The sequence below is a fragment of the Oryzias latipes genome, chromosome 22, assembly GCF_053564925.1.
Source record: "Oryzias latipes strain Hd-rR chromosome 22, Olatipes_Hd-rR_3.1".
NCBI lineage: Eukaryota > Metazoa > Chordata > Actinopteri > Beloniformes > Adrianichthyidae > Oryzias > Oryzias latipes.
In genome coordinates this window covers 6,835,206-6,857,031 of record NC_136258.1, presented here as the reverse complement: position 1 = coordinate 6,857,031, position 21,826 = coordinate 6,835,206, and the positions used below count along the sequence as shown (strand labels likewise).

General features: G+C 42.9%; 2 long non-coding RNA genes across 3 annotated transcripts; one reads left to right on the top strand and one right to left on the bottom strand.

Moving 5' to 3' along the window:
• The first annotated feature begins 9,186 nt into the window (after positions 1-9,186).
• LOC144988922 (uncharacterized) lies at positions 9,187-16,584 on the top strand. Of its 2 annotated transcripts, XR_013653013.1 has the most exons (3): positions 9,187-12,195; positions 12,395-12,744; positions 12,936-16,584. It is a non-coding gene; the product is annotated as an uncharacterized LOC144988922 (long non-coding RNA). The 2 variants fall into 2 exon arrangements; XR_013653012.1 differs by having other exon boundaries at positions 12,395-16,584.
• Positions 16,585-20,399: 3,815 nt separating this feature from the next.
• LOC144988923 (uncharacterized) lies at positions 20,400-21,819 on the bottom strand. Its single transcript, XR_013653014.1, has 4 exons — positions 21,516-21,819; positions 21,271-21,388; positions 20,665-20,821; positions 20,400-20,588 (listed from the first exon to the last, which is right to left on the bottom strand). It is a non-coding gene; the product is annotated as an uncharacterized LOC144988923 (long non-coding RNA).
• Positions 21,820-21,826: the final 7 nt, after the last annotated feature.

Genomic DNA, 21,826 nt, shown 5'->3' with positions numbered 1-21,826 from the left:
GCTGGTCCGGATGGTCCACATGAAACCGGGAAATTAAAGCAGGATCAAGAACAAAACGAGCAGGAACCCATGAACGTTCTTCAGGGCCATAGCCCTCCCAATCCACCAGGTACTGTAACCCTCGTCCACGGCGGCGTGAACGGAGCAGACGCCTGACCGTGTAGACGGGACCCCCGTCGATGAACCGGGCCGGAGGTGGGGCAGTGGTAGGAGGAACAAGAGGACTGGTCTTAACCGGCTTCAACTTGGAGACGTGGAAGGTAGGATGAATGCGGAGCGTTCTGGGCAGCCGCAGACGAACAGCCACTGGGTTGATCACCTTAGAGATGGGAAATGGTCCAACAAACCGTGGTGCCAACTTCTTGTTCTCCACACGGAGAGGTAGATTAGCGGTAGACAGCCAAACCCTTTGGCCCACCTGGTAGGAAGGAGCAGCAACCCTTCGTCTGTTAGCACTGGTGCGATAAGCCTCTACAGTTCGTAGGAGAGCCTGCCGGGCCCTGCGCCAGGCCTGCTGACATCTCCTGACAGAAGCGTGGGCAGAAGGGACAGAGACCTCCCCTTCCTGGGAGGCGAACAGGGGAGGCTGGAAACCATACACCACTTGGAAGGGGGATAAACCTGTGGCAGACGAAGGCAGCGTATTATGAGCGTATTCTGCCCAGACCAGGTTACCAAGTTTATTTAAAGGGGGCCAGAGCAGGCAGGATGTTATGCAGAATCTTGACACCAGGGGGCGTGGAGACAGACTGGTGGGAGGCCAGGAGTGAGGGGAGAGAAACAGACAGAGCAGAGTCCAGTGTTCATGGAAGGGGGCGGGACGCCAATTCCTGAATGAGGAAGTCCGTGACAGAGAGGAGCAGAGGAAATGTCTTACGGCTGAGTTTTGAGGCAGAGCTCGGCGATGACGAACAGGTGGTCCCAGCAACAGGTGAGTCAGTAACAGCAACTCAGGAGAAAGCTTGGTTCAGCACGAGCGGCAGGAGTAACGATAGGAAAACCCAGCAACTCAGACTTGAGAGCGAGGAGCGGAGATCCAGATTTGCAGACGAGCGGCAGACTGGAATACAGAGTGTGAGAGCAGGCTGGTGGTCTAGTAATACACTTAGACGTTCCGGCAAGGGACGGAGCGGTGCGACCGCAATATATACTGACGTGGGCAGGTGAGGAGAGTTAGCCCTGATGAGCAGCCGCTGCGGGGCGTGGCGGCGGTTGCCATGACACTTTGAAGATTACATTTGACTTGGAGAACACTTCTACAGGGCGAGAATGTTTATCAGGGAGATAAAAGCGGTGCAATGTTAGAGACTTACTTTGATAAATGAAATATCTATGTTGGAGTGTTACCAGGATTAGGTATGTCCAGAGATGCTTCTGTTCACTTGATGTCAGAGAAAACCCAAGCAGTTTGTTATGACTCCTGCTTGGATACAGTTGCATTAACTTTTCTCTTATCTTTCTTGTGGAGTTTTCTTCCGAGCGTATGTTTGAAAAAAAAAGTATGATTTTTATGCCTTAGCAGTCAACATAAACTACGCACATTTTCTAACATGATTGACGACTTTTCGTCAAAATACCATTTTATAAAACACTAAAAGTTTGATAGTAATTATTAGTGATAAGGCTATCATTGTCCATCCATCCATTTTCAAAACTACCTTTTGAAATTTCAAAAGGTGTTGCTGGAGCCTATCCCAACCACTCTTGGGCAGAGGCGGGGTTCACCATGGACGGGTGCATGCATCATTGATCTATATCTTCAACATATGCATTTGAGCTCCAAAAGCATATCCTTATATCCTTATATTTATAAGTGACCAACAAAGTACATCAAAGGCTCTTTGTGCAAAACCAATATGGAGCAAACAATGGGCAACAGTGGGAAGAAAAAGTCCCTTTCAATAAAAGAAATGGAAAAAAAACCTCCTACAGAACCACATTCAGTGAGTAAAACTCTGGAACTTTTGATGTAAGAAGAACAATGTATGTTAGAAATTGCATGTGACAAAATAGGAAGCTTTGGAACAAAGACAAAACCCCTGGATTGTCTGTTGACCCTGTAACACACCAGAGCTTTAGCTCCAGAGTTAACAGTCTTTGAACAACCGTAACTCATCTACCAGGTTTTTTCTACGCTCAGCCTTTTGCCCAATGCTTGCCTAGATTGGTTAAATGGGTGGGAGGGGGGGGTTGATGGTTGTGTGCGTGGGGTGGGGGTCGTGAAGTGGCTTTATCAATAAATTAATCCGCTTGCTTTATTTTTTCAATTTGGTGTACAGCACTTTGTGTTACCAAGTATGAAAAATGATGAAATAAATATAGTTTGATTAATTAAAATCTTCCACCGTTGACAGAATTAACATCATTTCAATGGATTGTGAAGTGGAGAAAAGCACCCTCGCGCTGATAAAGTGTACATCCGAGCAAAGCTGATATGCAAAGCCACTTTTCTCCACATCAGAATCCATTGGAATTACGCTAATTGTGTGAACGGTTGAAGGGTTAAAAAAAAGAAACGTTGTCATCACAACAGTGAAAGACCAGAATGGAAAAGAGACGCCTGAAAGCTAAAGTTTCTGTCCCCCATTCTAGTCAGGAAGTTCATGAAACAACTAATAATTGCAGGCTGGATCAGGCGGTCTCTTTCTGTACTGGTCTGCGTCCCGATTGGCTGTTGATCTTGTCAATCAATTTTCTGGTTCCGGGTTACAGCACGGACGCGTGTGGCTCACTGATTCATGATTTTTCCTAATGTCACATAATTTTGCACATATTTTTTACCTTTCATATGTGATCGAATTTTGCTAAGAAAATTTCTGAAACAGTGTTATGTCTATTTTACTGATATAGTATTATTTTTTAATCATATAAATGACTTTTATAAGTAACATAATCTGCATATATTTTGAAAAACTGATCTGCATTTGCCATGTTGATTTCTAAAAGTTATTTTTTTACATATGTAGTAGAGTGGTAATTGGCCAGCCAATTCCCTCTGTTTGTTCTTATAGACTTTAAGGTTACAAGTCTATTTGTTATAGTTCTAATATATTTTAATGTTGTTGTTTTTTTTGTGACCATTGACTGTTTTTGCAATGTAACTGTTTATGTGCCGTAACTTTAAGTGTTGTGTGTTTAGCCAGTAGAGGGCAGTGTCGCAGAAGTCACCGTTGAACATTTATTTTGAAGAAACAAGACTTCCTGTCTTCCTGTTTAGCGTTCTGACTCCATTGGTAATCCGCATGAAAGAAAAGCTCTTCAAGAAAGAAAGTTATCTGTGATGTAAGGTAATTTGCACAAAACATGTAAAACCTTTCTTTATTACTTTTTTTGGCTTTTCAGCAGGATGTATTGTTACGTGAATTGCATAGAGGACGAGAGTCATGGAATTGAGGACACCATTACACGTGTGTACCGTGTGGGAGGGCAGCGCCATTTTCAGTGTTCCTGAATGTGAAGTAGAGCTGAGAACTGTGAATTTTTCTCTGATTTGTTTATTTGTGATTTTTTTTCCAGTGGTTACTTGATGACTTGTGGGTGATTTTGATTTTTTTATGTTCATTTCTCTGTGGTCAGAGTCCACTGCCGTATTTTATTTCTTGCCATTTAAAAGCTTTGTATAAATCTTTTGCCAAAACCAGTTGCCACAGATCCACCTGTTTTTGTGTTGTCTAAAGAGCAAGTCTGACATTTTTGTTTTATTTTACAAGAATAAATTGCTGTATAAAACCCCAGTCATTGTGTCCTGTGAGGCAACATCATTTCTCCAGGCTACACAATTTTGGTACCAGGAGTGGGGTTTCATAAAACAGCAAGTTGTTTTTCATTTGATTTATATTTTTGGCAACAGTGTGGCTACTTTCCTCGTTTTAGTTTAAAAATACGGCAGTGGTGAAGATTGCAGGAAATATCTGCAGGACTTGTTCAAAGACTGTGGTGGAGGCGATCACGAGTGCGAGACGTGCTGAGGAGCTCCAGAGTAACTGCAATCTGTCTGCCTGCAATCAAGACTGCCAGATCTGCAAGAAGTCAACTTTAGCTGTGGTTTGAGTCAAAGACTGTATCCTGAGCACAAGTGTGGGACTAACTTTATATATTATACCCAATCAAGACTGTTAATTTCATTATGTCGTCTGGGTCGGGAGATGAAGGTTCTTCAAGTAATGGTACTGACATGCCAGCTCAGGGTGAAAGTGCGCCAGTACGGTTCGGTAGGGAGCCCAATAATGAGTTACAATATCAGCTAGAAGAGCTAGCCAGGTTGAGGGATGATCTCATCAGGTTAAATGATGAGACCAGGGCCCAGAGAGAAAAAAGCAACCACACTCTTGCTCGTTCCAACATCTATGTTCCCAGAGAATGGCAAATTCAGGTTTTTACTGGAGATCCTGTTAAAGATGGAAGGTTCTTAGAGAAGTTCATTGAAGAGACTGAGAGAGCTCTAAGATCAAGAGAGCAGACACCTGAAGAGCAGTGTGACTCTATACTCTCCCTTTTACGTGGCCCAGCACTAGATGAAGTACGATTATGTATGCAGGGTCACTCGGTTAGGCCCAGGGATGTGTTTGGCTACTTAAGAAATGCTTTCGGGGAAAAACGTAGCACCACTCAGCTTTTGCAGACGTTTTACAATCGTAAACAAGTAGAAGGAGAGGATCTGCGTAATTATTCCCATGCACTTTCACAGATTCTGAACTCTGTAACGAAGCAGTCACCAAATGTCATACCAGATGAAAAGACCATCCTGAGAGATCAGTTTATTGAAGGTTTGAGGGAAGCACCTCTCAGACGTGAACTTAGAAAGCTAGTCAGAGAGAAGCCACAATCCAGTTTGTTAGATGTGAGAAATGAAGCTCTTCTCTGGGAGATGGAAGATAACAGATCACATCGCTCAAAAGTTGTATAAAGCTACCAAGTACAGTCCGAGAGTTCAGACGTCCAGTGTTCTGAAATTAAGACAGCTAACCAAGATAACCATAATGCAGTGTTAGATGAGGTTCAACGAGTTATTGCCTATCAAGGAGAACAGTTGACTGAGTTAAGCAAAAGCCTGACTGCTCTGGCTACTACTGTGAGTTAGATGTGGAGACCCACACTGTCAGCGGGACCCAGAGCACGGCCACAGCCTAGGTTCACGCCAGATGGTCAACAAATTTGCTTTAAGTGCAGAGGTGCAGGACACATTGCCAGGAAGTGTCCCCAAAGCAACATTGTGTCAGTTGAAACTCCATTGACCCCTCCAACAGCACAGGAAAACTTTCACCCTCGGATGTTATGAGCCAGACAATTCGAGGGCAAGCAGTTGGCTCTTCAGAAGAAGTCTTTGACAGACAAGCAGTCTTGGAGCGGGCAGTAGGAAAATGCAAGACAGTGGAGATAAAACTGCAAGGTGTTGAAGCCACTTGTCTTCTTGACACTGGTAGTCAAGTTCATACAATTTCTGAAATTTTTTTCAACAAACACTGGTCCGGGAAAGATTCAAAGGTGCACCCCGCTTTTGAGTGGCTAAAAATCACAGCCGCTAATGGACTGAACATACGCTACATAGGCTATGTGGAACTGGAAGTTGAGACCATGGGGATCACTATCCCAGAAAGGGGTTTCCTCATTGTAAGAGATTTAGAAAATTCTCCTTCTGTTCCTTGTCTCCTGGGCATGAATGTTATCAGCAAGTGCAGAGAACTTGTTCACAGTCAGTTTGATACCACTCTGGAGAAGGGGTTAGAGTCAAGTTGGAGGGAGAGTCCAGACTGCTAGTGTAGTGACTCGACCCACATTTGCTAGAGTTGGTAGTAAATCTCCATTTCACATTCCAGCGTTGGCTGCTGCTACTGTCATGTGTAAAGGGCTTAGAACTGTTTGTGAAAATGGGCCCAAAATGTTGTTAGAGCCAACCACTGTGCCTTTACTTGGAGGTTTGGTTGTTGTACCAACTCTGGTAGGATCTGAGAAGCACCTTTTTCCCGTTCAAGTCATGAATTTGTCAGATGAGGATGTTTGGTTAAATTCCAAGACAAGGCTAGGAGTTTTGATGCCAGTTGACAGCGTCAAAAGTGATGAAATCTGTGAGGTCCAGTTTAAGCGGATTGCCACAGATGTGGATGAAGTAAGCATTAGCAAACCTACCGATTCACCTGCAGATGTCCAGTCTGTGTTAGATGAGCTTAATGTTGACTGTAAATCTGAACAGAAAGCTAAACTTGATTTTCTGTTAAACAAATTCTCTTTTGTGTTTGCAACAGAAGATGAGGATCTAGGTTATGCAGACAAAGTGCAACATGAAATCCACTTAACTGATGACATGTCTGTGACACAGCCATACAGACGGATCCCTCCCACTCAGTACAGGGAAGTAAGGGATCACATTGGTAAACTTTTAAAGAAAGGGGTAATACAAGAAAGTTCCAGCTAATTCCACATAATAGTTAAGTAATTCATCTTTGTCATGTGCTTTATTGACACTTAATGATTCTTAATTCTGTCCGATAAAAGCTAGGAACCAGATAATGATAAATCATGTAATAAAATGGTTACAATAGAACAGGGGTGGAATTATATAAGTTCGCTTCCTTCCACTCCCTTTCAAGCAATATTTATTAATGTCTTATTATCCTAAGTTTGATTCGTCGTTGTATGAATGTATAACTGATGATTGTATTGTCTTTGTGTATTCTTATTTGATTGCTTAAAATAAACCATTTCAAATCAAATCAAATAAAAAATCGCTGCGTCTCCAGTACAGAGATGCTACACGTGCAGGACCAGCTTTACGCAAGAGTTACAAAATCATTGACTGTGAGCAAACCTTTTGTCTTTTCTACAAAGGTTTGAAGTATGAGAGTTTAAGCAAGACAGTTAGCTGTGAAAATATTCATGTCTGTCTGATAAATGTTTTAATAGTATGTGGTGTGAAGTTTACAGTCTAAAACATCTTTAACCCTTGTGCTATCCTAGGCACCCTAGACTCCCTTCAACATTGGGAGTTGGGTCATCTAGACCCAGTAGACAGTGCACTGAACCTTTTTTCTTCAATGATTTGTGAACATCACTGGTGTCCATGGATTACATGAAATCTTTCCGTCTTTATCCACCCTTTTCATGGTAGGAAGAACACGTCAATGTAAGGGTGGGGTCATCTAAGATAGCACAAGGGTTACACCATCACTTCGTTGCTTTTTAAAGCCAATTATTTGCAAAAAGGACTCAAATCTCTTCAAGGGAGAAAGGGACACGCCTGGATACATGAGGACTGATAAAGCATACTCTCTATGACGGCAAGGATAGGACTTGGGATTCGACGTGGGTGAATCTGCATCACCTGTAACGCTTGTACTATCCTAGGCACTTTAACATTGGGAGTTGGGTCATCTAGACCCACTAGATCAGGGGTCTCAAACCCGCAGCCAGCGGGCTATTTGCGGATGATATTTTTCGGCCCCCGCCTTAATATGAAAGTTTAATGTTAATGCGGCCCGCCTGTCTGTATGAATGACACCTTTTCATTGTTGTGCGCAGAGCTGACAAACCAACCAATCACAGTCGGATATATGATTCTTTGTTATGGTAGGGAGAACACGTCAATGCAAGGGTGGGGTCATCTAAGATAGCACAAGGGTTAAGCCTCCAGTACTATCACTGCACATTTATGGATCCTTGGCAATAAATGAAGGAATGTTGTACCCCTGAAAGCGGGCGTCAATCAGACGCCGCTCCTGCAGTAGATGGTGAACTGGACTGGAAGAGTCTCTGAATGATCTCGTGAACCAATGGAGCTATGAAGGAGCACAGGATCAATCCCTAAGTTCTTAAAGCACGCTTTATTAAATCCTGTTCTGAAAAAACCTAAGCCTAGTCTTCACAATGACTACGGTCTCTCTGGGTCAGTTTTAAATTGGTTTATATCATATCTTAGTAGAAGAACATTTAATGTGGCTGTCGGTTCTTCAAGCAGGGTTCTGTACTTGGCCCTATTTTATTTATTTTATATATGATTCTTCTTGGGAAACTTATTAATAAATTTAGCCACATCTCATATAATTTCTATGCAGACGACATCCAGCTCTACTGTTTCTTTTACGGAAAATGATTACTTCAAACTACAAAATTTGCTGAATTGCTTAACGAGCATTAAAACATGGGTGAACAGTAATCATTTAGTCCTAAATATCCAGAAAATCGAGACACTTATTTTTGCCCCTGAACAGAAAATCCCTTCCATCAGACAACCCCTTGGGTCTCTGAGCTCCTCTGTCCAGTCAAGTCTCAGAAATCTTGGGGTGTTGTTTGACAGGTCTATGTCCCTGGTAGTTCACTCAAAACAGATAGTAAAAAACTGTTTTTATCATCTGAGGAACATGGCAAAATTAAGAAGTATCTTGTCTCGATCAGACTTGGAAACAATTATCCATGCTTTTATTTCCTCTCGTTTAGATTACTGCAACTCTCTTTTTACCTGTTTTAACAAACGTTCCCTAAACCGTCTTCAGCTTGTCCAAAACTCTGCAGCGAGGCTTTTAACAGGAACCAGTAAACGGACACACATCACTATGTTGTCTGCTTTACATTGGTTACCTGTCAGATTTCAAATTGATTTTAAAATTCTACTTTTAGTTTTTAGAGCCTTGCATGGTCAAGCTCCAACGTACTTATCTGACCTTTTAACCCCATACTCTTCAGGCCGATCATTGAGGTCTTCCAACCAGAATCTTTTAAGCACTCCAAAAACCTGCTTCAAGACCAGAGGAGATCTGTCATTTCAAGCTGTTGCTCCTCATCTTTGGAACTCCCTCCCATTGTCGTTGCGTCAGATTGACTCCGTTGAGTGTTTTAAATCTCAGGTCAAGTTTATTTAATGATCATAATGTTTAGCACTGCAAGTTTATCTCATTTATAAGTTGTGTTTACCAAAGCTAATTCATAGTGCTTTTATTTTGGTAACTTAAAATACAGAAAGGGAACAGTCAACATTGTCTGATTTCCACAACAAAATATTTTTCAGTACAAGAAAAAACAAAGAATGAATGTGTCTTAGCCGATAAGTTTCTATTGTGGAAATAAAATGCTGTTTATTTTCAACTTGCTCAATGTAGCTTCTCCAGTGCTTTTAAATGGTTCAGGAGCCTGAAGGGTGCTTCAAAAATAAAGGGTGGGGTGGGGGTGGGGGTGGGGGGGGGGGCACTGATTGTCTCCAGAAAAAATTAAGTGTGGTGATGAGGCAGCATGACAGAATGAAGGAAAGTTGCTTTAATGTGACAAAGAAGGTACTTTTTTTAAACATAATATCAGTCTGCTCTGCTGCACCTTTGCAGCCACGCTTCTCACACACGGAAGTAAATGGTAACGCTCCTCGCCACGATGTCTGCCTTTTTTTCAGAGCGTTGTACACATCCCTCTGATCTATCAGGTCCCTAAAGTAGAATCTGTTGCTGGGAGGTTCTGCAGAACTTTGGCCCGCTTTGCTGATAGCATTTTAGCCGATGCTAAGCACATTAGCCTATAAGCCGCTGCACTGCTTCACTCGATTTTATCTGAGCCGCTAAAAAGCACAGCAATCCACGTTTTGTGGGAGCAACATGGCTCAGAATTTCTGTTTGGTATCCATCCCTATTAAAAAGGAAGTAGTTCATGTCTCGTAACAAGGAAACAAGCTGCCTCTGGCTGCAGTCTTTTTTTTTTTTGTTTGTTTTGTAATTTATTTATTTGGTTTTTTGCCTCTGGCTGCAGTCTTCCTGTTGTCTTGTGTGGTGTGGTGCTGCTCAAAGAGGCTCTGTGTGCTCTGCTGACAACTAGTGGTCGGAGGGTGAAGTGGACAGCAAGAGTCAGATACTGAGGGACGCTCAGAAAAAATAAAAAAAAAATGGTCCTGGCAGCATTTTGAATCGATACAAGTATCGCCAAATGAACTATCGCGATATTTTTCTGAATCGAGTTTTTCTTACACCCCTAGTCAAAAGAGACACAGCGAACACGGATTCAACATGTAAATCCTGTTTAGTGTGAATGTTAAGCTGTTAAGTCAAAATGTAATATAAGGTTTCCTTAAACCATTCAAGCTATGTTAATGCATAATTTGCTACAAAAAGTAATACTTACCAACTGTTTTTATATCTGCTGAAAGCAGGTTTCAACATTAAGGTTAGCAGAGAAAGTCAGAGTATTTTTTTATTCCGCTGAATTTAATTCAAAGCTAAGTTTAGCAGTTGGTCAGTGATGCAAAGGGTTTGTTTTCAAGTACACTAGATGTAAGATTATTTTCTGATATCTTCATTTATCAGACTTTTCTTGTGACTCGTACACAGGACAATCTGGAGGCCTTTATCTGTTAGCTTAGGTTTCCAATCATAAGAAATAGAATTAACACACAAGTAGTTTTCTTGCCATAAACGTCATTGGTTCACTACTGGTGCCATCCAGCTCAACTGCTGCAGTTCGGGTAAAAAAACAAAAAAAAAACATGTCAGCAATGCATGTGGGCTCCGGTGATAATTATGCTTCCATAAGCTTTTAGTTTCACCCAGTGACTCCTTCAAAATATTAGGACACCCGGAGTTGCAGAGGCTGGCTGTAAAAGCAGGTCAGTGCACAATGATGCTAATCATCTCTCTCAGCAAAATTTGAGACAAAGACAAACACACACTGGAGTCATGGGTGCCTGGTTGGAATGCTCTCACACACATACACACGTGTGCCTGCGCCTACACACAAACCCATTTAAACACAATGATTATAAGCTTTTTTCATCATCACTTGTCACTTCCAAATTTGTCCTATGTTTGTGAAAATGTTGCTTCTCGGTTTTAACAAGGAAGAAGTCGAGTCAAGGAGATACAGTTTTACAGTTGAGAATGTTCCTACTTTAAAATTCAGAGTGAAGAACACTCTGAGAATGACTAACTTTTCTAGGAATAGTCTTTTGACCTCCACATCCACAGTCTAGACTGAAGTAATTCATGGCCTGATTTAAGGCACTCCAGCAGTGTCTGCATGGCAAGTCTCCACTAATGGGACATTTGAACAACACGGGCTTCAAATGTTTATCTGAACTTTTCACAAATGGGGAAAGTCCAAATGAAAGGAACCAGACATTTAGTTTGGAACTGCTGTAACTGAACCATCCTGACATTGTCTTGTCGAAGGGAACTTTTCTAGATTAAAAGTGTTATTACTCCCCTGAGCTGCAGCTCAGAGGGCATGTGGTCTGTGATATGGAAAAGAGACACAGCAGGTAGCGCAACAACAAGATAATTTATTTTCCTCTCTATATTCACAATATCTACATCTCCAATATCCACATTACCATGACTTGATTGCAAGTATTCAGTAAGTCATTGGATATTTTCTAAATGATAATCAGTCTTTCTAGCCTTCTCTCCGACTCTGTTTGGGAATAATTAGCTCAAATGAGCTGGAACGGAACCAAATAGATGACAACAAAAGTATAAAAATAAAAAAGGTTGTTGGGTTGCCATCACAAGAACAGGCAGATGGCTGGATCCAAATGCAGTTGGTCTATTAGCTCAGCTTAAAGTCCACAAAGCTAAATCAGGGTCAGGCAGGCAGCGGTCAGGAACAGGCATGAGATCATCTGAGGAGAGACGGGGTCAGGATCCAGTTGAGAGTCAGGGCAGGCAGCAGGCAAACAGAGTCAGATACAGGGTTTAGGAGACAGAATATCAAGTCTAAATATAACGCTTGGTAAGGAAGGCAGAGTGGCACAAACAATCCTTCGCACTGAGCTTCACTCAGTGCAGAGCTCAAGCATGCCTTGGTTGATGAATGAATGTTAGTCAAGTGTGTAGCATCCAGGAAGTGTGCGCTGGGGTTGCTGGGACATGAATTGTGGCTAGAACACTGAGGACAGTTCCTGCCGGTGACCGGAGGGGGAAACAGAGGTCCTACTTCTGACAGGTGCCAATTTTTTACTTAAAACAGTTTTTTTAACTAATGCCTTACTTTATGATTTTCAGACTTGTTTCCAAGTGTCATGTTAATTTGGAAGTTTAAAACTATTATCAAATTGTTTTTTGTCTGGCTTTCTGTCTACTCTGCATGCTGCCATGCTGTCACGGTGATTGAAGTTCTCTCTTCTGCCTGTCTTTATCAGCTTCTGTCACACAGCAGTGTTTCCAGACCGTCTCACGCTTCGCTGCTACAACCTTCCAGCCTTTGATCATGCCAGTCTTTTTGATGTAATGGGTAAATGTCAACCTTGCCGTGTCCAAACATGTATTCTTCCTTTCAATTCATAAAGCTTTTTTATCAAAATTAAGTCTCACGTTGGTGTTTTTTTTTTCCTGGTAGTTTTGCAAAAAATCAAAGACATTAGCTTGACAAAGAACAACTGAGCACAGACTTGTTCTGTATTCATATATTTGTGCACTTTTCATTTCACCAGGTGACTCCAGCAAAATATTAATTTTGGACGGTGCAGAAGCCAGGTGGAAGGCCAGGTCCATCAATGGTAATTTCCTCTCACCAAAAATCCCCTATAGAGACACGTCTGTAAGTAAACACAAAACAGAGACCGTGTTGCAGAGAACAGAGGAAGTCTGCACGCAAAAGATTTACAGTACAATGTATGCATGTTCACGCACAGTGCTGATTACTTTTTCTTATGCTTGACCACCCAATTTTAGTGTTTGGACATAATTGTGTGGAAGCAGTAATGAGTTTTAATGATCTCATCTAAAGCTTCTCCAGATGATCCACCCTAAGAATTTCAGAGAGTTATGGATCCTAATCAGGGTGAATGCTTTACACATTTCTCCTCCTGTGGAGGCATCCAAACCAGATGCCTGAGCCACTTCAGCTTTCCTTTGGGAGATTAATACAGTCTCTATCTATCCATCTATCCATTTATCCATCCATCCATCCATCCATCCATCCATCCATCCATCCATCCATCCATCCATCCATCCACTCTTGATGTGGAGCAGTGACTCATACTCCAAGCCCCGTCAGGGTGACAGACCTCCTCACCTGATCTGTAAGAGGGCACCACGGCACCCTGTGGAGGAAACAGATTTCAGCCACTTGTATCAAGGAACCTGGTTCTTTCAGTCATGACCCGGAGCTGGTGACCACAGGTGAGTGTTGGAAAATAGATTAACCAGTAAATTGAGTTTTTTATCATTTCTGATGCCCTTTCGTCAATATGGACCAGTGCAACCATCACATGACACCAGACACTTGATAAATCCGCCTGCTGATCTCACACGGTGTCCTCCCTCACTTGCAAATAAGACCCCAAGATACCTAAACTCCTCCCCCTGGGGCAGGAGCTCTCCACCCAACCACAGAGTATTGCCTTAAACTGGAATTACAGGGACTACAGTAACGTTATTTCATCAATACAGGTGCTTTTGTGTTGTCTTTAGCTCAGATAAATAACAAACCGATGTTTGGGAAGATTGGCGAGTCCCATGGTACAGCAGTGTAAGCGTGGCACCTTTGATGGGCATCAGCCACACTAGTGTTTTCCAATTTAACATTTAGATTTAACACTTTGAAAAAAAAAGAAATTATTTCAAGACGTACTTTTAACATTTATTTTATTAATTATTTAGATTTAATATTAGGACTAACATTTATGTTTACGTTTAATTTTAAACAGATACAAATAAAGTTAAAATATTTTTAAATTGGATTTTTGGCATTAAAGTGAACAATTACAAAATTCCGTGCCCTATAATAAGATTCTTATCACCATCAATAATAAGATTTTAAGACAAACAAATGTCCACATACTGTAAGCAAAAAGCAAATCGGCCAGCATGCTAAAAAAATATGGTATATACTTTTTCTTAAGTTAGTAGTATCAAAGAAACTGTAAAATACACAAAAGGTAGACCACTCCAACACTGATAGCACAGCATTTTAACTTTATTAACTTTTCATAATACCTACCCTAATGAGGCCACCTTTTCAGCTGCTAATGAAAAAAAGGAGTGCTCAGGTTCCAAAGTTTTCTACATTGGAGAGATAGGCTTTGGGTCAAATCGAAGTCCAAATAACTACAATCAATATCAACACCAGGAAAGATCCTGCTCTAATTAAAACTGACTGTCGGCGCTGATAAAGTGGGACTTAAGTGGTTAATGATTGAGCGATACAGGAAAAGTTTGCAGACAGAAGGCGGAACCGTCGGTCTTTATGAGAAAACAGCTGTGATCAACAAATAAATGAGTTTTGGAGTTGTGTGGATGAAAACAAAGGGTGCAATCACAAACTGAGTGCATCAGCCAGTAATGATGCATTGCAGCGAGCAGAGCTGCACCCTTTCTCTCTGTGAGGTTGCCATGGAGATGATAACAAACCCAAAGACCGAGGCTGTATTGAAATGTGGCCTTTGTGACTTAATTCATTTGCTCCTGAGGTCTGTCAGGATGAGTGCGTGGACTCAAACGCAGGACAGCAGCAGGTTATAATCGAATGACAGATTTAATCGTGGGAGAACTGGAACTCGTAATAGTCGTAAGCAAAGCATACAGAACGATCCAGTGACAAAGACAGGAGAGACACTGGTTATATACAAGACATGGTGTGATTAACAACAGGTGGCATTAGGGAGGGCAGCTGAAAACAATGAGGAAGATGGGAGAACGTAAAGACAGCGGAAGGGTAAAACGGCACGAAAACAGGAAACAACAAAAGAAAAGCATAGAAAACCCGGAGAAGGAAATCAAAAGCCCAACCAAAAAACCGCTCTGACCCCAGTACCTGACAAGGTCAAAATTTATTACAGCCAATCCTTCAAGCTGTTCTGTTTGACAGTAGAATATTGTTTTACTGCTCATAATTCAGCAAAACTTCTGGAATTTAAAGTTCTGTTGGATTTTTTTAAGCAAAAAAAGAAGAAAGAAAAAGCATATATTTTGATACAAAAGAAAGAATCAAAAGGTTATAAAGTAACTGAAGAAGAGATAAAAACACATAATTAAAACATCTCTTTTCATTCCTGTAACAGAACAGAAATTCTGTTCCACTTCCTTTACAGGCTCATACAAATGTGTGGAATTGGACCAAATTGTGTGTTAACGCATACCTCAAAAGCATGCACCAATAACCCAAATAATGCCTAAAACATAAACCATAAAACAAGATTAAAGTACCAAATAACATTTATGTACGTAACTTTAACTTTTTTGTTTTTTTTTAATCTTGGCATAATGTTAGGACAAAGAAGTATGCAACAGTCTGACCAACACATGAGGGTATGCATGAAGGGACAAAAGTTGGTAGGTTTTGTTGGATTTATTTGCAGTTTCTTAATAAAAGCCAAATTTTTTTTCACTTTTGCCAAGTTTTGATTCCCAGATTTGACCCATCCCCTGGGAAAGCGGTGAGCTGCAGTCAAACCTGCACTTGACCATTTGGTGGTTCAATCTAACAACATGACACTGAGTGGTAGGCATTGCATCAAATATATATAGAGCTACAGAAGACAGTGGAAATGTTGTTTTTCATATTTGAGCATATTTTGAAGGAAATCTAGACTTTTTTTTTTTTTTTGGTCAATAATTTTATTCAATATATTTTCCATCAGAACTTCAGCAAAGGTTCCCCAGTGCATTTTACAAGACGGTTGATGGGAATGTGAAGAATAATTGATTAAATTAAGGTGTCTGTATCCCAGTAGGATGGCAAACCAGAGAGTGGAAGAAAGATGAACATTTCTAACAAAACACCACCACTACTGTGAAATTAGAAGAGAAACCAATCAAATGTATCCTGAAATTAAATTAAGAACAGCCTCACAGAAATGTGGAGCGTGTTTTATTTTCTACTTATAACAGGTAACGCTGAGCAACATTCCTACAGAGCCTGTCTCCTTTTCTGTGCCAAACTCCAACGTTTCTGTTTTAACAGAAGGAAGCAGGGCAGGTGCATAAAGAGCTGCATCATCTCCACACGCTGGTGGGTGTTCACCTGCAAATGAATTTTACTGTGAATACTTCATAGAGTATTAAGATAACTATAGATTATAAGTGAACGAATGACAAGTGAAAAAACAACCCAAAGACATCACTAAAAAAAAAAAGAATCACTAAAATTAAACTAAACATTTGAGTAAAAATAGACCCAACCGCAACAGCTAATGACTGTTCTCAGAGAGTTTTGTTGTTTGTAATAAAACATATATAGAATCCCCAAAAATTCCATTCCATCTAAAGCTGCTTAATCCCTGTGAAGAATAGTTAGAAACTGCCTTTAACTTTTATTACACTAATGGTTTAAACTTAATTCACTAAGCATGTATTGTCATCTCAAAATTGTATTACATTTGAAGAAAGCACAGCCAAGCTATTGTTTTCACAGTTTATTCTCATCCTCCCTTTTTTCTGTGCATGTGTGTTCTGCTGAGCAGGCCTCAGAGTTATCTTCACTTTAGCCTGGAGATTCTCTCCAGCAGCGACCCGGGGGCGTGATTTTCACACGAGGTCCATCGGACGATCTTCTGAATATGCAAATGCAGGGTTTATATACCAAGCCCATCTCTGAGCTCGTTGGTTCGGACTTTGAACGCACCATGTTCATCTGTCTGTCCCCTTCGTGTTTGTCCGAAGTAAAACCTCCACAAAAGATAAGTTTTGTCTCTGAGTCATTATTCATTCATTCATTTCTGTGTGCAGGAAACTGAAGGGAACGAACCAGCCTAATTTCATTATCTTACAGTCCTGTTTAGAATCTCCAGTTTCCTCACAATCCCCTTTAGACACTCTCCTTCTATATTTAGGGCTGTAATTTCCATGTCAGCAGACAGCCTTTTTAAATGGCCTTCAGGTTACAGATTTGAAGGCACATTACCTTGGCTTCACATTACAGCATACTCACATTACTTTCACATTTAAACCTGTTTCACTACTTTGATTTTTTATTGACTCTGTGGAACATCAATGCGAAATCCCTGTCTGATTTTCATACTCATGTTATTTTTAAAGCTAAACTAAACTGCAGGAGACATGGTGTGTACCAGTCATTTTTGAGCATAAATGTCTCCACCAGATTGTGATCCCATGAAATTCTTCTTTGATCTATTAAATCCAATGAAAATCAAGAGAAACTTCTAACAAAGTCATTTATAAGAGCAGGTCAGTGGTTTTCAACCCTCAAAACCTGTCAGGGTCGGGTGGTGGACACAAACGCAGGACGCCAGCGGATACGTATAACTCGAATTTAATCGACTATTCTCGTGAGAGTACAAACAAACGAAACGATCCTGTGACCATGACTGGGTTGACAAAGAATATATACAGTGACTAAAGTGGAAACAGGTGAAAACAATCAATGAGGTAAAGACAACGAGTGTAACTAGTGACCAGAACCGGAAGTGTCAAACTAAAACAGGAAGTGAATCAAAAACAATATCGGCCGCCCTGGCCCCTCCTGGTACCTAACAGTACCTCCTCCTCAAGGGGGCGCCCCTGGGCGCACCACCAGGTTTGTGAGGGTGCCGCCGGTGGAACTCCCGGAGCATGTCCTTGTCCAGAATACGGGACGACGGTTCCCAGGACCGTTCTTCAGGCCCACACCCCTTCCAGTCCACCAAGTATTGGAAGCCCCGTCCTTTCCGTCTGACGTCCATTATGCGCCGGAAGGTCCAAGCGGGCTGACCATCGATGATGCGAGGCGGCGGTGGTGGTGTGGGGGACGGATGCAGGGGACTCGTGATGTGTGGCTTAAGCTCAGACACGTGAAAAACTGGATGGATCCGCATGGTTTGTGGTAGGCGTAACTGGACCGCCACGGGGTTAATCACCCTCACCACCTGGAAAGGTCCGATGTACCTGGGGGAGAGCTTCCTCGACTCTGTCCGCAACTTGATATTAGCAGTGGAGAGGAGGACTGACTGACCTGGCGCGTAGGCGGGGGCTGGGCGGCGGTGCCGGTCAGCCAGCCTCTTGTTGGTTGCGGAAGAGCGAAGCAGTGCGGCACGCGCCTCCCTCCAGTCTCTTCTGCAGCGGCGGTAAAGGTGTTGGATGGATGGTACCGCCACCTCTGTCTCCTGCTCCGGGAACAAAGGAGGTTGATAACCCAGGGAGCACTCAAAAGGAGACATACCAGTAGCAGACGAGGTCATGGAGTTGTGGGCATACTCCACCCAGGGAAGCATGGAGCTCCAGGAGGTCTGGTGACGAGAGCAGATGCATCGGAGGGCCACCTCGAGGTCCTGATTGGTCCTCTCAGCCTGCCCGTTAGACTGAGGATGGAACCCTGAGGAGAGACTGGCAGTGGCACCGAAAGCTGCACAGAAGGACCTCCACACCTGGGAAATGAACTGTGGACCCCGGTCCGAGACCAGGTCCACCGGAATACCATGCAGCCGGAAAACATGATCAGTGATGAGTTTGGCAGTCTCCGCGGCCGAAGGCAGCTTATGCAAGGCCACAAAGTGGGCTGCCTTCGAAAACCGGTCCACCACTGTCATGACCGTCCTGCCAGCTGAGGACGGCAGACTGGTGACGAAGTCCAGGGCAATGTGGGACCAAGGACGGCTCGGGACTGGTAAAGGGTGTAGGAGCCCAGCAGGAGGTTGGTTGGTGGTCTTATTCTGGGCACAGACTGTGCAGGCAGAAACAAACTCCCGGGTGTCCCTTGCTAGACTGGGCCACCAGAACCGTCGGCGTAGGAATGAGATGGTCCTGCGGATGCCGGGGTGGCAGGTCAGGCGCGTAGCATGAGCCCACTGGAGAACCTGGCTGCGACAGGTCCTGGGAACAAAAAGTCTATTAGGCGGCCCCCCACCTGGGTCTGGGTCCTGCGCCTGAGCAACCTTGATGTCCCTCTCCAACCGCCAAGTGAGGGCACCTAGAACGCAGGATGCCGGTATGACTGTTCTTGGATGTTGATCCTTCACTATAAGTTCCTGCTGCCGAGAGAGGGCGTCAGGTTTTACATTCTTGGAGCCAGGACGGTAAGAAACAACAAAATCAAAACGGGTGAAAAATAACGACCACCTCGCCTGCCTGGGACTCAACCGTTTAGCGGTCCGGATGTACGAGAGGTTCTTATGGTCGGTCCAGACCACAAACGGCTGAGTCGCCCCCTCCAACCAGTGTCTCCACTCCTCAAGAGCCAACTTAATCGCTAGAAGCTCCTTGTCCCCCACATCATAGTTCACCTCGGCCGGGTTAAGCCGGCGGGAGAAAAAGGCGCACGGATGGAGCTTGTCATCCGTGCTCGACCGCTGTGATAACACAGCCCCTACCCCAATATCAGAAGCGTCAACCTCCACGATGAACTGGTTGGAGGGATCTGGTTGGATCAGGACAGGCGCGGTGGTGAACAGAAGCTTCAGCTTGACAAAAGCAGCCTCAGCGGCCTCCGTCCACTGAAAAGCAGAGGAGGTGGATGTCAGGCTCGTGAGGGGTGCTGCGACATAGCTAAAATTACGGATAAAGCGGCGTAAGAAGTTGGCAAACCCCAAAAACCGTTGTTACTGTTTACGGTTAACAGGGGTGGGCCATTCCACAACCGCCTTAACCTTGGCAGGATCGGTTCGTACCTCCCCACCCGCGATGACAAACCCCAAAAACGAAACACAAGGGGAGTGAAACTCACACTTCTCAGCCTTTACATACAGTTTGTTCTCGAAAAGCCGCTGGAGAACCAGACGAACATGCCGCCTATGCTCGCTGGAATAATCTGGTCTAATACGACCAGTACAACTCAAAATGATAAAATTGAATCTACACATTTTTTAGAAATACAGTACTACATACAGAATCAACATCCTACATCAAAAATGTACACAAATGAAACATACTTGGATACTCTCCCTCAGTTTTTGTCTGGAGCTGCTGATGTCATTTCTTTTTGCTCCTGTACCTCTGGCTTGAACATTGATATTAGAACAGTCAGTGGTCTTCATGCAAAAATTTGACAGATTCAAGGCAGCCAGCCGGCTTTAGCCATACCGTTATGTGGGGAGATCCTTGTAAATTCTACAAATCACGTGAGCACAACCGTGTTCTAGAACCGGTAATAGAAACAAATATTTCTCATCCTGTGTCAATCAAATATCCATGATTTTTTATTATTAAGCTTTTTTTTTTATCAAGAACTAAATAGTTATTCTTTAAAACACATAATAGGGTTTGTTTTGCAGCATGTTTGTCTTTTTTGAGTTGGGAATACTCACGATGTGACAGTGTGAAAACAGTGTCTGATTGGTAAGATTTCAGAAACAAAACCTTTCCAGGCATAAAAATAGTACAGTTGCAACAATGATATTTTCCACTTTATAGGGTGCCCCGGATTGTGAGGCGCACCTTTAACAAATAGTCTATTTCCCAATTTACGTTGAATATAAGGCGCACTGTGTCATGACTTGCTAGGCTAGACAGACCCAGACGCTGGAACCCGGAAGGAAGACAACAGGTGAGTAGTGGTAAGTAAGGAGTTTTTATTTTCTCCGATGTGGTTAGAGTTGAGGTGTAGCAGGAAGGCGGCGAAGTCGGAGATTCGGCGTTGGCTCGTGACGTGGCTGAAGGCTCGGCAAAGCTTCGTGGCAAGGTAGGTAGCTTCTGTGATGATGTACTGCTTGGAGGTTCGGAGATTCAGGCGTCCACTTGTGGGTTTGGGTGATCCTGAAGACAAGGCAAAGGTTTGTGAGGCGAGAGCAAATAGCATAGAACAAGAAACTATGTAGACCAGACTAAGCACCATCAGGGGTAACGAACTGGCGATGAATACTAGTCCTGGAGCTCCTTAAAAAGGTCTGGCGGCAAGATGAGATGAGTGGACACAGCTGGGATGAATCAGTGGCCAAGCAGAGACGGGAGGGGGAGGAGAACTGACAGAGGCACCATGACACACTGATCTAAAAGGCGCATAGAGCGAAGCAAGAGTCAGAGACAAATCCATCACTCAGACTAGCTTAACTGCTTAACTTTCTTTGAAACACAGGTTAGCCTTGTAGAACGTGTTAGACGTGTTGGTTGCGTTAGCGTATTTTTACAATGGCTGTAACTCTCAACCATGTTTTCAACACACAAAAGAAAAAGATTGATACAGCTAAAAACAAGGTTACTGTGACTACGCTAACTTTCACCCTTGTTAGTGACGCGTTAAAAAAACAGTCCGCCACAAGTTAGCTGTGGTAGTGTATTCACAATAAGACCCAGCATAATGAATCCATATATAAAACGCTTTAGATTATAAGGCACAATGTTGATTTTTGGTACCAAAAAAAAGGCTTTTAGGTGTGCCTTTTAGTGCAGAAATTGCAATAAATAAATACAATAATTAAATAACAAAATTTTGATGTACATAATCCATCCATCCATCCATCTCTCTTCCTCCGCTTATCCAGGACCAGGTCGCAGGGGCAGCAATTTAAGCAGAGATGCCCAGGTTTCCCTCGCCCCGGCCACTTCCTCCAGCTCATCTGGGGGGATATGTACATAACGTTATTTAAATTCTATACAATCCAGTTTGGTCTTTATTTACTTCCAAGAAAGTTTAAAAAAAATGGAAGACTAAGAAGATGTAATCAGTTATTGGTTATTAATTACAATGGCGGCCCCTAAATGCACGTCCTCATGCTTTTCCAGTCTGTTTGTTCCTCTGCACACTCGAGTGCCGGCTCACAAATGTATTTTCTCTGGGTTTCTCCTCCACTGTCTCAGTCCTCACATCACCCGGGGCGCCCAGCGTTCACCACTCTGCATGGACACCTCAGCAGTCATATGCCATTAGGAGAGAGCCCACAGCAGCAATACTCATAAATATTGACTTAGTTTCAACACATCCCTCAGGAAGTGTTGAAAACAGCAGGTACTGCATTAGCACATTCACTGCAAACACAAACGCTGGTCAATACTGA